Source organism: Anabrus simplex, chromosome 1, assembly GCF_040414725.1.
Source record: "Anabrus simplex isolate iqAnaSimp1 chromosome 1, ASM4041472v1, whole genome shotgun sequence".
Lineage (NCBI taxonomy): Eukaryota > Metazoa > Arthropoda > Insecta > Orthoptera > Tettigoniidae > Anabrus > Anabrus simplex.
In genome coordinates, this window is record NC_090265.1 from 15079916 (window position 1) to 15096115 (window position 16200).

Below are 16200 nucleotides of genomic sequence, written 5' to 3' on the forward strand. Positions count from 1 at the left end.
GTAATTTTGTTTATTATAATGTATAAACGTAATATTATAAGAAGAATGTATAGTTAGGGAATATTGCATATGTTCATCATTATATTTTGTATAAATTTCCGTTTGGGTAAGAGTCCGTAAATATGGCCTAGCCGTAAGGATTGTGCAACTGGGAAAACTGCGACTATATCGGGAAGGACGGTTGAAGTCAGTTGGATGTGTTGCAACAAGTGGCTTGAAAACACGGGGTACGGCAGGTTGTATCGGTTGAAGAAATGGAGTGAATCAATGTGGACATACATGAGTGGACGGTCTATGTCACATCATATACTCGATAGCCAATGCGAGGGCTTTGTTTTGAGCGAGGTTTGTGTTGACAGAGTGACGCGGGAAGAAGTGCCGGTGTGAGCGTTGCTACCACTAAACTTTTCAGGACGCGATTACCACGTGTAGCAAGCCTATATAAGCATGTACGCGTGTGCGGCAAGTCATTCTGATTCGAACTCTAATGCTGTTTCTGATTGTGTTTCTGTCTCTGATTCTGTGTGTTTCTCACTCGGACCGGCGCGCGGGAGCTACTTTGCGCATAGTCCTAGGCAATGTTGTATTGTTCTTGAGTATCGTTTTCGGAGTGAGCACGCTATATGTTGCTGATGCTAATGAGTTTCTGGCGGCTGTTAGGTCAAAGACGCTACTTAAGTGTTTATTTGTAACTCCAACTCTGTATAATAAGTTGGACTACAATTCTTCTACGAGATTATGTACAGTGGATGTGGTGATGCGTACAGAATCGAGATTCGGTAGTGGATGTGTGTTTGAGCACAGAGCTGATTCTTGGTCGAGGAAATCGTCGGCCGAGTATCCACTTTCAGTTGCAGAAACCTGAGGCGTTACACCAATCTGTGCGGCACTCGAGAAGAACTCAAGACGTCGATGAAGTGTGTAAATAAGGTTAGGGATGCTCTTCATAAAGAAGGTTGCATCTGTACGTAGAGAAAGTCGTCGTACTTTTCTCTACCAGAATACGATTTTTGTTCTATAACAGTAGTGAGTGTAGTGGGACTCTTACCTGGAGGTATGTTAAGAAATGTATATATAGTATCAACAATTTTATTGATGGTTTGTAGTGTGTATATTTGCCTTTGTAAATGACAAACGAGTAGGTCTCGTCAAGTAATGATTTGGTTGTTGTTAGTAGTGTGTATATTGCCTTTGTAAACGACAAACGAGTAGGTCTCGTCAAGTAATGATTTGGTTGTTGTTAGTAGTGTGTATATTGCCTTTGTAAACGACAAACGAGTAGGTCTCGTGAAGTAATGATTTGGTTGTTGTTAGTGGTGTGTATATTTGCTTTTGTAAACGACAAGCGAGTAGGTCTCGTGAGGTAATGATTAATGTTGATCGTAGTTGTTTGTACGTTGCCTTTGCGGACGGCAATCAGGAGGGGGTCTCTTTAAGTGATGATTATTGTGGTATTTATTATATTTTTGTTTATTATTTTGGGAGTAAAGTTCTGGTATCAAACTTGCAGTAAATCTTTTTATCAGTGGAGTGAGGATGAACCTGGCATGCTACCTTCATCTAATTTCAGGGGTAAACAGGTATGGTTATGAAGTAAGTTTGGAGCTTCGTCAGCCTGATGACCGTCGCCTTGGGAGAGGGAGTTACTCATTGCTCTATATAGTTATATATTCCTGTAATTGTTTTACAGGTGGCGCCCATTGTCTTGGTATTTATACTTATTTCACTCCGTTCATTAATTATATATATTTTTATTATTTATTGGTAGTCTTCAAATAGTTACAATTGGCGCCGCCAACGTGAGGCAGAATGATATCCAGACTTGCTATATAACCTTGGTAGGCACATTTGGTCCAGTGTTTTAGTGAGCTTGTGTCAGGAGTTATGTATCGGTGTTGTCATGTTTTGAGTTCTATGTTTTATCAGTGGAATATGAATAATAGTAAGAGTAATAGTAGTGTAATGAATTTGAGAAGGAGAAAAGTGCATAAAGGAAGTATGTCAGTTAATGATGAGGAGAGCAGTTGTGGCACAAGCACACAAAGTTTGATGAAAGTAGTTTTCAGAGTGATAATATGTCTATGGAAAAAGTGTATGGAATTGTAATGGGGGGTGAAGGGGAAGGTAGTGATCAAAATCAAAGTAGCATGGGGGGTAATAATGAGTTTATGAAGTTAGTATTGGAGCAGTTGGCCAAATTGATTGACCAAGGGAATAATTTAAGTAGTCAAATTAGTAATCAGGGGAAGGAATTAAGTGATAAAATTAGTAATGTAGGGGAGGAGGTAAGTAATTTAATTGATAAGCATTGCACGGCAGCTAATGATTGGGGTAGTAGTGTGGAGAAAGGAATTGATAATGTAGGGAGGGAAGGTGATGATTTGAGGGATTTTGGGGGTAAGGGGTGTGAAGAAAAGGAGGAGGATTTGTCGGAGGACCTACTATGTGCTAAAAGTGATGGTGATAACACTGTGGTAATTGATGCTCTTTGGGAAGTTGCAGAAATTGAAAAGGAAGTTAGTTGTAAAGGTGATGAAGATTATTTTGTGGAGGAGGAGTCTTTGAGGAAGACATATCATGTTGTAGAGGATGGTGTAATTGAGGAGATTAATGTTACGTCGATAATGTGTCTGAGTAGTGATGATTTTGAGATTAATGAAACTTCCGTTAAGAGGGTCAAGAGCAACAGTGTTGATGGCATGAATGATGTGCGAGTGGGAACAGCGATGAAAGATATGGAAGTGGGAGAATTTAATAGTAATGGTCGGGATCTCGAGTTCAGCGATAGTAGTGATTTCAGGAAGAGAGAGAGTGTGAGTGAAGGAAAGTGTGAGAAGGGTTGTGTGAATGAGATTGAGGTGATTGAAGCTGGTATGTCCGATAAGGATGAGTGGAGGAAAAGTGTTGATGCTGTGGGTGAAATTCTTTGTGAAGTGGAGGTTAGGTCACATTTTGTGCATAATGAGAATCATAAGAGTGGTTGTGAATATTATGGGGATTCAGGGTTTGAAGATTTTATGAGGAGTAATTGTGTTGGAAAGCTTTTTGGTATTTGGAGAAAGTTCAAAGAAATTGAGAGTGACAATGTGTATGAGAGAACAGGAGGTCGATTCAAACGTATGTTGAGTGGAATATCTGATGCTGAAGATTGTACGAATGATTTCATTGAAGTGTGGAAGAGTATTGATGAAAGAGGTGCGATTGTGGTGTGTTTTCAGAACAGGAGGGATGTTTGGATTGTGAAATGTATATGTGTTCCGAATGTAAGTCTGTGTAAGTTGTGTGTGAAAGAATGGGAAGAGTTTTTGTGTGAGATTGACAACCAGGGTAGATCTACCCTCAGCAGAAGTAGTATCTTCAATGGTGATTGATTTAGCAAGGCAGAATTTAAGGAAGTCAGCTGATAGGAGAATGATGCAGCAGGGGAGGCATCATGGAGATAGTTTTGAAGTAGGGGAGGAGGTGTTACTAAAGGTTCCACACATTTCATCTGCAGACAACGAAGGAATTCATAAGTTTTTTTCAATTGTATCAGGGACCTTACACAGTAGGTAAGAAAGTTGGCAAATGTGCTTATCACCTGTTGAATAACAAAGGTGACATGATTGGTACACACAATATTCACAATCTTAAGAGGTATGTAAGGTGAAGTATTGTAAGTTCAGATGTTTTGTGTATGTCAAGAAGAATATGTGAATTTTCTTTAAATCCTGAGTGACTTTGACAGGCTGTGTAGGCTGCTGTACTGAAAAGACTGATTTGCTCAGATGTATTGTATATAATCTTCACAAATCAAGGGGAGGTATTGTAACCGTACGTATGTACGATCCCCGAGTTTTTAGGTTAGGAAATTTTCGTATATAGTTTGTTAGGTTAAAATCATGTAATTTTGTTTATTTATAATGTATAAACGTAATATTATAAGAAGAATGTATAGTTAGGGAATATTGCATATGTTCATCATTATATTTTGTATAAATTTCCGTTTGGGTAAGAGTCCGTAAATATGGCCTAGCCGTAAGGATTGTGCAACTGGGAAAACTGCGACTATATCAGGAAGGACGGTTGAAGTCAGTTGGATGTGTTGCAACAAGTGGCTTGAAAACACGGGGTACGGCAGGTTGTATCGGTTGAAGAAATGGAGTGAATCAATGTGGACATACATGAGTGGACGGTCTATGTCACATCATATACTCGATAGCCAATGCGAGGGCTTTGTTTTGAGCGAGGTTTGTGTTGACAGAGTGACGCGGGAAGAAGTGCCGGTGTGAGCGTTGCTACCACTAAACTTTTCAGGACGCGATTACCACGTGTAGCAAGCCTATATAAGCATGTACGCGTGTGCGGCAAGTCATTCTGATTCGAACTCTAATGCTGTTTCTGATTGTGTTTCTGTCTCTGATTCTGTGTGTTTCTCACTCGGACCGGCGCGCGGGAGCTACTTTGCGCATAGTCCTAGGCAATGTTGTATTGTTCTTGAGTATCGTTTTCGGAGTGAGCACGCTATATGTTGCTGATGCTAATGAGTTTCTGGCGGCTGTTAGGTCAAAGACGCTACTTAAGTGTTTATTTGTAACTCCAACTCTGTATAATAAGTTGGACTACAATTCTTCTACGAGATTATGTACAGTGGATGTGGTGATGCGTACAGAATCGAGATTCGGTAGTGGATGTGTGTTTGAGCACAGAGCTGATTCTTGGTCGAGGAAATCGTCGGCCGAGTATCCACTTTCAGTTGCAGAAACCTGAGGCGTTACACCAATCTGTGCGGCACTCGAGAAGAACTCAAGACGTCGATGAAGTGTGTAAATAAGGTTAGGGATGCTCTTCGTAAAGAAGGTTGCATCCGTACGTAGAGAAAGTCATCGTACTTTTCTCTACCAGAATACGATTTTTGTTCTATAACAGTAGTGAGTGTAGTGGGACTCTTACCTGGAGGTATGTTAAGAAATGTATATATAGTATCAACAATTTTATTGATTGTTTGTAGTGTGTATATTTGCCTTTGTAAATGACAAACGAGTAGGTCTCGTCAAGTAATGATTTGGTTGTTGTTAGTAGTGTGTATATTGCCTTTGTAAACGACAAACGAGTAGGTCTCGTCAAGTAATGATTTGGTTGTTGTTAGTGGTGTGTATATTTGCTTTTGTAAACGACAAGCGAGTAGGTCTCGTGAGGTAATGATTAATGTTGATCGTAGTTGTTTGTACGTTGCCTTTGCGGACGGCAATCAGGAGGGGGTCTCTTTAAGTGATGATTATTGTGGTATTTATTATATTTTTGTTTATTATTTTGGGAGTAAAGTTCTGGTATCAAACTTGCAGTAAATCTTTTTATCAGTGGAGTGAGGATGAACCTGGCATGCTACCTTCATCTAATTTCAGGGGTAAACAGGTATGGTTATGAAGTAAGTTTGGAGCTTCGTCAGCCTGATGACCGTCGCCTTGGGAGAGGGAGTTACTCATTGCTCTATATAGTTATATATTCCTGTAATTGTTTTACAGGTGGCGCCCATTGTCTTGGTATTTATACTTATTTCACTCCGTTCATTAATTATATATATTTTTATTATTTATTGGTAGTCTTCAAATAGTTACAAGTGACCACTGGTACTATCCCTACCACTATTGCCATATCTCTATTAATATCCCTAATTATTGAAGGACTGTAATTAATCTCATATCACCCTGTATTTATAACTTATTGATATTATTGCTCTATCGCTATCACTGCAACACTACATCTGTAATATCCGTATTTTTATTATTGTTAATATTACTTATACAACTACCAGTGGTCCCCATAGTGTGCAATTGCTTCACATGCGAAGCCCTACTATCTGTCCTGTAAATATTTCTTGTGTCTCATAGTGTACACCTCTTTAAATGTGCTATAGTTTTGTACTGTATATAACCCTTGTATATATATCAAATTGTCGTGCCTGTGTCCCAACACCCTACAAGCCCCCCCTCTCATCATCACCTCGCAATTACCTGTGATGTGGAGAGCGTAACATTGCTAACACGCCCATTTACAGCGTGCAGAGAGTGGCCCCTACGACCAGCCTACCTACCTAAACTTCCACTCCTTCTTCCGACTCTGGGTAAGCCTATAAGTCATCCAGATTAGGGGACGGGGGGAACCTAAGGTAGTAGTCACTCTCTGAATCAAATAGGGACAAACAGCCACACAGCATAGGCCCATCCTCGAACCATTTTATATCATAAACTAGCTATTATTATTATTACCAGTATTACCCCAATTGTAATAAACATACCCTGAATACCTGTGATGTGGAGAGCTTAGCTCAGTGAACACGCCCATATACAGCGTGAGGAAAATAGCCCCCTGAACCACAACCTATCCAAAATATTCACTTCCCAATCCATCTCTGGGTAAGCCTTTAAGTTCAAACTATAGTGGACGGGGGACTCTTGACGTAGGAGGTTATTTTCCTGTAATACTAGGATAAATATCTAGCCACACAGCACAGACCCTTTTTAAACCATCTTTAGAATTTTTGGGAAAATTATTTTTTATTATTATTATTATTATTATTATTATTATTATTATTATTATTATTATTATTGACTACTTTTTTTAATTATTATTATATTATTCCACTTCACTTTCATCCATTCCACGTTATGTGCATGTTGATATTGTATAAATAAGACTGCGCTCCAATACCTTTTATGAGCCAGCCAATGCACATAACATAATAATCCACTCGCCTCACAATCATTCCTTGAACCATAGCAAACCCCAGATAAATTATGAAGCAACAGCCACAACGTGATGAGGACACATTAATCGTATACTTCCCTATACCGAACTTTTTGGAATGTCCGGAAGTCGAGTGCGGGGCTGTATACACAGCTGTCGAGTGGACTTGCGCCAGGAGATCGATTGTTCGGCACCTGGAAATGAAACATGGCATTAGAGTGATATATACACGATACTTCTGCAGCAAGTGTGAAGAAGACCTTCAGCAGCGCCCTACCACCCACAAGTGTCCGGTCCAAGGTGGTCATTCCCCGGACCCCTCACCAGCCTACTGCGACGAGTGTGGCGAACGTTTTACGACCAGGAGGGGTCTAATAAACCATGTCAACGCCCACAAGTTGCAGCGCCGCAAAGCAGCCCAGGGGGGCCGCCACAACACCGCCATTCAGCCGAGACGTCGCCATCCACCAGGGAACGAGCGAGGAGGGGTAAACCTCAATTTAGATGATTCGCCCGCAACTACCATCAGCGGGTCCCCACCTCACTCCTCCCCACTTACATCTGCCACCACCAGCACCCCTAACTCATCCCCCTCCAACAGCTCAACCTCATCCAACTCCACATCTCTAATTACAGTTCCTTCTCTTCCCAACACTCCAACTACACCCGCCACAAGCCCCCCAACCCCACCACCATCTCCCGATACCCCGTCCTGGCACCATGACCTGGATATCACCCCATCCACCCTCACAGAAGACGCCGCCAACGACGTCACACCCCCAACTCAGGAGAAGAAGACGTCCCTGGTAGCCCCCCCAACGAGGAAGAAGAGGCGCTGCTCAACCCGCCAGGCTATCTACAACCGAATGGCCAAGGTGAACTACACCAACACCTACCGGCCATTCAAGAGTTCCTCGCTGCCGAGGTCAATCCGGCCACATGGGAAAGGTTTGAAACCGTACTGTCCCAAATCTGCAGCGACGGACGACGCCTGGTGGGCCTCAAAGAAGACAAACTTGCTGCAGAAGGCAATGGGCGACGAAACCCCGTGGACCCAAGTGACGCAAGAGGCATTCAGCTCCTCTACCGGCGTAACAGATGACAGGCCGTACGTACCATCCTGGACGGCCAAGGAGAGCGCTGTAACATCCCGCCCGCCGAAGTGGAGGAGCACTTCAGGACACTGTGGACTGCCTCTCGGTGCGACACTGCAGTCGACGAGGACGTCGCCGACCGCCGACCAGTCCCCACCACCCCCTTCACCCACCTGGAGGTGGCGACTAAACTCAACCGTGCTGAGAGCACGGCCCCCGGCCCAAATCGACTAACATACGGTCATTGGAAGATCCTGGACCCTGAGGCCGTCATCACTGCCATCCTCAACGTTTGACTGCGCCATGGAAGGATCCCCGATGTCTGGAGACAAACGAAGACCGTCCTCATACATAAAGGAGGCGAAAGGGCCGACATCACCAACTGGCGGCCCATCACGCTTTCGGACAGCCTGTACAAACTGTACACAGGGTGTCTCACCAAACGACTCACCATGTGGCTGGTGGAGTATGAGGTTCTGTCTCCAGCCCAGATGGGGTCTATGAGCACAACTATGTCCTGGAAGTGCTCATGGCCAAAACGAGGAAGAATGGAGGTAACCTCTGCGTCGCCTGGCTAGACTTCGCCAACGCCTTCGGTTCCGTGCCCCACTCAGCCATCATCAGGGCACTGGAAGCCGCGGGTGCAGGCGAATCTCTCGTCAACCTGGTCAGCGACATGTACCACCGTAACACCAGTGTGGTACTCACGGCAGGGGGAGCCACCAACTCCGTCCCCGTAGCGGCTGGCATAAAGCAGGGCTGTCCCATCAGCGGCCTGCTTTTTAACCTCGCCATCGACCCCATCGTGCGCCTCATCCAACAAGACGCCGACGACCCACGAGCGCTGGCTTACGCAGATGACATCATCATCGCGACGTCCCCCAACGACCTTCAGGACAGGATCAACACTACCAAGCTGGAAGCGGCAAAACTGAACATTCACCTCAATGGGAAGAAATGCCGCTCCATGCACCTCTCCGGGGCCAGACCAGTTGGAACACGTAACACCCAGTTCCAACTCACCTCTGGCCCAATCCGTGCCCTGGAGGATGAAGAGGACGTCACCTTCCTTGGACGCCCGGTTGGGTATAACATCCTACCGGACGAAGCTACAATCGATGACATCTGCGACCGTGGCGGGAAAATCCTTTCCGCCAAGCTAGCGCCATGGCAACGCCTGGACGCCCTCCGGTCCTTTTTCTATCCGTCGCTGCAGTTCCTGATGAGGACTAGGCAGCTCACGAAAACGCAATGGGAGCGGGTAGATAAACATCTCCTACCCACTCTAAAGTCGACGTTATCGCTCCCAGTGAATGCCACAAACGACTATATCTACGGCAGCCGTGATGCCGGCGCTTGTGGCATTCCCAACCTTGCCGATGAGCATGACCTGGTCCTCATCGACAACGCGTTCAAGCTGCTGACAACAAAGGATCGGGTGGTCAAGAGGATGGCCAAGCAAGAGTTGACCGACACCATCACTAAGCGGCTGCACAGGGAGGTCACCGACGAAGATCGAGGTGGCTACCTATCTGGGAAGAACGAGGACGAGTACCGGCGTGGCACCAACCAGTACCGCAATCCTTGGACTGTAGCCCGGCTCGCCTCCAGCAGAATGGCCGTAACGTGGCGGTTTGAAAACGAATGCCCATTGGTAACTTCGGGAGAGAAGTCAGTCGCCTCCACCAAACGACTGACTCTCCTGAAGACCCTCAAGAAAGCTCGACGCGCTGAGAGGGAAACAGAATGACAGCGAAAGCCGAACCAGGGCAAAGTCATGGAATGCGTCGCGTTAGCGGGTAGTGAGCTCCCACTTCATCACCACCGGAGAATTTACCCGCTTCGTTGACTGGCGTTTCGTGCACAAGGCCCGGCTCAACCTCCACCTTCTGAACAGTGCCAAGCCCTGGAGAGCCAACGCCCCTCAGCGGGAGCAAAACTGCCGTGTCTGCGGCCAGTGGGTAGAATCTCTCCCCCACGTCTTGTACCACTGCATGATACACTCAGCCACCATGCAGCAGCGGCACAACGCTATAGTGGAGAGATTGTCCCGTGCAGCCGCCTACAAACAAACACTCAGTGCCATACAAAAACCAGCGTCCCGTGCCGAACATCGACCTGCCACCAGTCCTGGTTTTAGTCCGCAGTGGCGTCTCCACCACCATTGACGTCACTGTGCCCTTCGACAACCGCCGACGCGCCTTCGATGAAGCTAGAGGCCAAGAAGACCAAATATGAGCCCCTACGAAGAGCGCTACTCGACCGGTATAGGGAAGTTAACATAGAGGCTGTCGTTGTCGGAGCCCTAGGCTCCTGGGACACAGGCAACGACAAGTTCATCAGTCGCATTAGCAGCCGCTCCTACGGCAAACTGATGAAAAAGCTCATCGTGAGCGACACCATCAGATACAGTAGGGACATTTACATGACCCACCTGAACTCCGCCCCTAGGGCGGATCAGAACTGAACCCTGATGGTGCCGCTCGCGATGGGCTTCTGTATATATTGTATTGTACTGTAAATATTGTAAAGGGTATTATCAATGTAAGTGTATAACAACATCGTACATATGTAAGGATCCAATAAATGGCGAGCCGGCTTCGGAAAATTATGCTGATAAGCTAAGAAATGATGACACAATCTGTTCTTATCAGCTTAATATCTGATACGTCGTGCATCGCACGACCAGAATATTAAACTTATTTTTGGAAATCGACGGAGTGCTAGGGGCTTGCTCCACCTCTGTCACGGGTTGGCCCGGCATTGCAGTACAGTCGGGATCGGCCCACCCTAAAAGAAAAAAGCAAAAATAAGTTCAATATTCTGGTACTTGTTCATTTTATTACTTGTTTATTAAAATGTTGTATAATAATAATAATAATAATAATAATAATAATATGTATCGATGTAAGATATGTACTGTGGCCTATGTCTTTGTTTATTTCCTTGTATGTTTGTTGGTCTGACTTCTTTCTCACTACTGTAATGTTAAACACGTGTTCTGTGTACCCTAATTATTATAATGTTATGTATGTATGTATGTAATAATAAAATATGTATGTTTGTGGTTGTTTTTCACTGTCACCACTCCTGCCCTCAAGCTCTTGTGGGTAAGTTACCAAATAATAATAATAATAATAATAATAATAATAATAATAACAATAATAATAAGAAACTCTTGTAATGGTCGCGGACATAGGTTCTTACTTATTTATGCATGTATGTATGTATGTCTCTCTGTGTGTGTGTGAGAGAGAGACAGACGTTTACCTTGCAGGGGAAGACAAAATAGTCAAAACACTCGTCCCAATCGGAATAGTCAGTAAAGTGGGAGGGAGGATGTATTTCTTTCTTTCTTTTTCTTTTTTTTAATTTTTTTTTTTAAGGGTAACCCCCGCATCTTAGTGTGCTTTCTACTTGATCTTGGTGTTATTTCATAGTTTCCAGGGAGTATATGTGTAGTTTTAAGTGTTCTTTATTGCGTTTAGTGTTATCTTGTGTGTGCGTGGTGGTTTTATTTATTTTTTAAGGGTGTAAATTGGTTAATTTTTCTTGCCCTAAGTTCGCCATATTGTTTGTTTACATTTAATTCCATAGATAACTTGCGTTGCTTGGGAACTCGCTTGCCCTAAGAACGCCTCATTTTGTTTTACTTTCAGATACCATGGAAACTATGAACTAGATGGTGCACTAAAGCAGTTGCTTAGTTACCTTGCAGCCGGACCATTAAGGCAGCCATTGCCTTGCCTGGTAGTGCACTCCACCCGCACGAGGTTGCCTGGTAACGGCCTTCCACTTTGATTCCTCAGCTACATCATGTTGTGGTCTGTTATGTATCGTTCCTTTTCGTTATAATTTCTTTAATTCTTCTATTTGATGTTGTGGTCTGTTATGTATCGTTCCTTTTCGTTATAATTTCTTTAATTCTTCTATTTGATGAGTGATTTTCAGGATCATGTCAATGATGCTGACCCAGATGACATCCCTCTTCCTGTGCGGCGCCGGGAGACTACTTTGATTGTCCGCCATCCACCTGCGGACTTTTTTGACTGTACTGAGCTTAATTGCAGGTCCACGTGTGCTAGGGTGGGCTCATCAGTTGGTACCTAGCACACCTACCAATACGCTGGCTAGTGCATACCGTGGAGGCCACTGCGTAGGCTAACTGGAGCCACCGGCAGTGCCAATGCACTAAGAGACTTTGTCTCATCACTAAAAATTTGATGCCTAAAAATTTGAGGGCGAAACGCTGGCAACCAAGAATGAGCTAGCTGGAAAATTTATAATGTCCAATAACGGACCATTTATATTGGTATTATAAATTTGCTCATTCAGGACAAATATTTCAGATTCCCTATGGGAATCAACATCTATATCATCTGATGGCCAAGCAGGCATCAAATTTTTAGTGATGAGACAAAGTCTCTTAGTGCATTGGCACTGCCGGTGGCTCCAGTTAGCCTACGCAGTGGCCTCCACGGTATGCACTAGCCAGCGTATTGGTAGGTGTGCTAGGTACCAACTGATGAGCCCACCCTAGCACACGAGGGCGAAACGCTGGCAACCAAGAATGAGCTAGCTGGAAAATTTATAATGTCCAATAACGGACCATTTATATTGGTATTATAAATTTGCTCATTCAGGACAAATATTTCAGATTCCCTATGGGAATCAACATCTATATCATCTGAAGGCAGTGTGAGCGGGGCTCGAACCGCTGCTCGGCGTAGCTGAGTGGTCGGTGAAGGCAGTGTGAGCGGGGCTGAAACCGCTGCTCGGCGTAGCTGAGTGGTCGGCGAAAGCAGTGTGAGTGGCCCGCCCGCCCGGACTAGCCGGACTGATGGGTAGTGTCTGGGTGCGGGCTCGAACCGCTACTCGGCATAGCTGAGTGGTTGGCGAAAGCGGCGTGAGTGGGGCTCGATCCGCGACTCGGCTTAGCTGAGTTGTTGGCAAGGGCAGTGTGAGTGGGCTGCGACCCCGGGACCGGCTTGCCGATCCGTGGACAGTAGCCGCATGTTGTGCGTGTGTGAATAGGGTGTCAGTGTGTGTGTGTGTGCGGGGATCGAACCGCGACTTGGCTTCGCTGAGTCGGGGGGGAAACCAGCTGTGTGTGTGTGTGTGTGTGAGTCTGGTGTTCGAACCGCGGTTCGGCCTCGCTGAGTCGGGGGGAGAACGGCCAAGTGAGTGCATGTTCGTGTAAGAGAGAGTGCGAGCACTTGCCCTTTGTGTGTGAGTGTGCGTGTGTGTGGCCCCGCCCCGCCAGAGCAAAGTATTGATTTTCCAGTGCTGCCTTGGCGGGCTGCAGTGTGTGTGTGTCTGTGTGTGTGTGTGAGTGAGTGTGAGAGTGAGAGAGAGCACTTACCCCGCGCCTGCGTAGGTGGTGGTCCGCGCATGCTTAGAGACCGGCTGAGATTGTATATATGTACATAAAATAGTCTATTTACTACCTATTTAATTATATATTATATTACATGATATATTATATTAAATTATATTAAACCAAATCACAAATTATTTATATATAAAATATAATTGTACACACTGCAACACTAATGATATTACTATTACTATTATCACTAATATTACTGCCACCATAAACCTGTAAATATTGTGTTAAGAAGCTCACTCCGGCAAGGTGAAAGAAACGCTCAGGACCTGGCCAATACTAAATGTTAATCATATTATATAAAGAATAGTGCGACGTGTATCCAGGTCCAAATCGCCGGAGTGACACCATTCGTACCTAGCGGCCAACGTTCACCAACATCCGCACCGAGCAGTGATAGTGTCAGTGCCTTTGTAGTGTAGTGCCTGGTCCAATAATTAGTATAAATATCAGTGAATAAGTGGGGCCAGGGCACTAACATTGTGCAAGTTAAATAGCTCAGTGATGGTACCGGCTGCAGGTAACGATAAGATAAGACAAACAGTGGCTCACATATAATAATTATTAGTCTTCTCCCTATTATACCTATTATTATTAATAGTATTATTATTATTATTATTATTATTACTTTTATTACTGCTACTGCCATTACTACTATTAACATTATTAAGCCCCGTTGTGACTAATCTGTTCATCCCACCCCGCATTATTCTTATCGCAATATGTACTATCACCATATCAGATCCCCTAACTAGCTAAACCACTGTTATTATTATTACTATTCTCAATAGCATCTTCAACACTGTTAAAACCCCTCTAACGTCCAACGTTACTGTTGCATCCCCCCCAATCGCAGCTGGTGGCATATATCTATTACTATTTGTATCAAGTATTTATATCTAGTATTCTAGTCCATATATCTGGTTACAAACGAATAAGAAACCACTGGCAGTATAAGTTTTATCCTAAGTATTACACTCCAACATTTGATATTTATTGATTAGCTAATTGTCTTGGAAATCTTAATTATTTTTTTTTTTTGTAAACTGTCAATTATATAACTATCACAATAGCCAACTGTCCTTGAAAAAGTTAATTTTTTCTTTCTTGATTATTATTAATACTTTTTATTTTTTTATTTTTTTAAACTAATCGAACTATCACAATATCACTCTGTCAAGATATTTATTGATTAGTCAACTGTCTTTGAAACCTTAATTATTTTTTGTAAATTGCCAATTATCTAACTATCACGATATAAACCAACAGAAACTATCAATGTCCTATAAATATTAACTTAACTATTGTTATTGCTTGTAGTTTTTGCCAGTGGTTCACAGTGTACACTTCTCCTGTAAAATTCTAGTGTGCAATTGCATCTTGCTCCATTGAGCTTGTACATATATTTTTGTAAACTAACTGTACATATTTCTTGTATACTAATTGTGTATATCCAGTGTATGCTCAAATTGTATCCTGTGCATATTCACCTTGTATTGCATTGTAAAAAATTTAATGCAAATCCCCAAAAATTCATGAGCCGAAGCCGCCCCCCATGCAAAATATTGTAATTGTGTGAGGGCTACAAAGTTCTAATTTTTAAACCGTAATTACGGCAAAACTGGAAACGTTCCGCTCCAGCCAGGGTTACCTAAACCTACCACCACCAATCCCCGTTCTCCATCTCTAGGCCAGTAAGGGGACCAAAAGGAAAAAGGGGGGTACGATACCAACCTACCTCCTCCGCTCCTCACTCCTTCCAACTTCTTAGGCCTGTAAGAGGGACATAATATGTGGGTGGGTAGAGTCAAGTAAATACCATTACCACCGAGTACCAATCCCGTTCCCTACCATTAGACCTATAAGTGGGACCCATAATTATGCGGGTGGGAGAACCCTGAGTGGAAACTAACGATCCCAAGAATTAAGAAAGTAATTGTAACAAAACCGAAATACCATTCGGCCAACCCCTCACACGACCCAAAAAATGCGGCAACAACCCACTCGTGACTGTGACACGCTGATGGTCTATTTCCCCATCCCGGCTGCTTTGAGATGCCCAGAAGATGGATGTTCGGCGGTATACAAGGCCCTGGAGTGGACCAGCGCCCGACGATCCCTCGAGCAGCAGCACTCGGTCAGAATCCGGTACACCCAGAACTTCTGCACCAAGTGCGAAGAGGAGATAGGTCAACGTCCGTCAGCTCATAGATGTGACTTGCCTCGGGACCCAGAATCGTCCCCGGAGGAACACTTCAGAAACAAGTGTCCCGAATGTCGAATTGACTTCCCCACAAAGAGGGGCCTTATCAATCACACTAAGGCCCATCGACTAAGACAACGCCGCGCCGACCAGGAGGGGCAGAGAGCTCCACTTCCGCCGCCACGACGACGACCCGCTACCAGACCACCTAGGCAAGCAGCAGGCACCCCCTCCCCCCAACCACTACGCACACCATCCCCCTCCCCTCGCCCCTCCCCTAACCCTTCCATCCCCACAACCTCCTCCTTACCCAGCAACTCCTTCTCCAGCAGTAGCACCGATACCCTCATAACTGTAGCCTCCCCCCAGCCATCCCCACCTCCCGCCCCCGCAATAGTAATGCCTATCGTTGTCTCACTCTCTACCCCACCTCCATCACCAACCACTCCCCAGTCTCCCCCTGAATCATCACCCGGTCCCTCTAACACCACAGAGGACCAAAGCACTCCCTCCTGGCACCATGACCTTGACGTCTCCTTCACTGACTCTTCCCTCCCACCAACACCGGAAGAGCCAGCGGTCGGGGACGCCACGCCGGGAGCCACCGAGGATGTGCTACAGGAAGACCAGCGGGAGTACCTGCAGCCAAATGAGGAAGGAGAGCTCCATAAACACCTGGCAGCTCTCCACACCATCCTAGAAGGGGAAGTCAACGACGAGTCCTGGGCCCGGTTCGAAGAACTACTAGCCACCATCTGCGAGGACGGCAGAAGGATAATCGGGCTCAGAAC

At 44.8% G+C, this 16200-nt stretch overlaps 1 non-coding gene across 1 annotated transcript; it reads left to right on the plus strand.

The window, feature by feature from the left end:
* Positions 1-10425: 10425 nt before the first annotated feature.
* Positions 10426-10614, plus strand: LOC136859203 (U2 spliceosomal RNA). The gene has a single exon (XR_010858922.1). It is a non-coding gene; the product is annotated as a U2 spliceosomal RNA (small nuclear RNA).
* The last annotated feature ends 5586 nt before the right edge of the window (positions 10615-16200 follow it).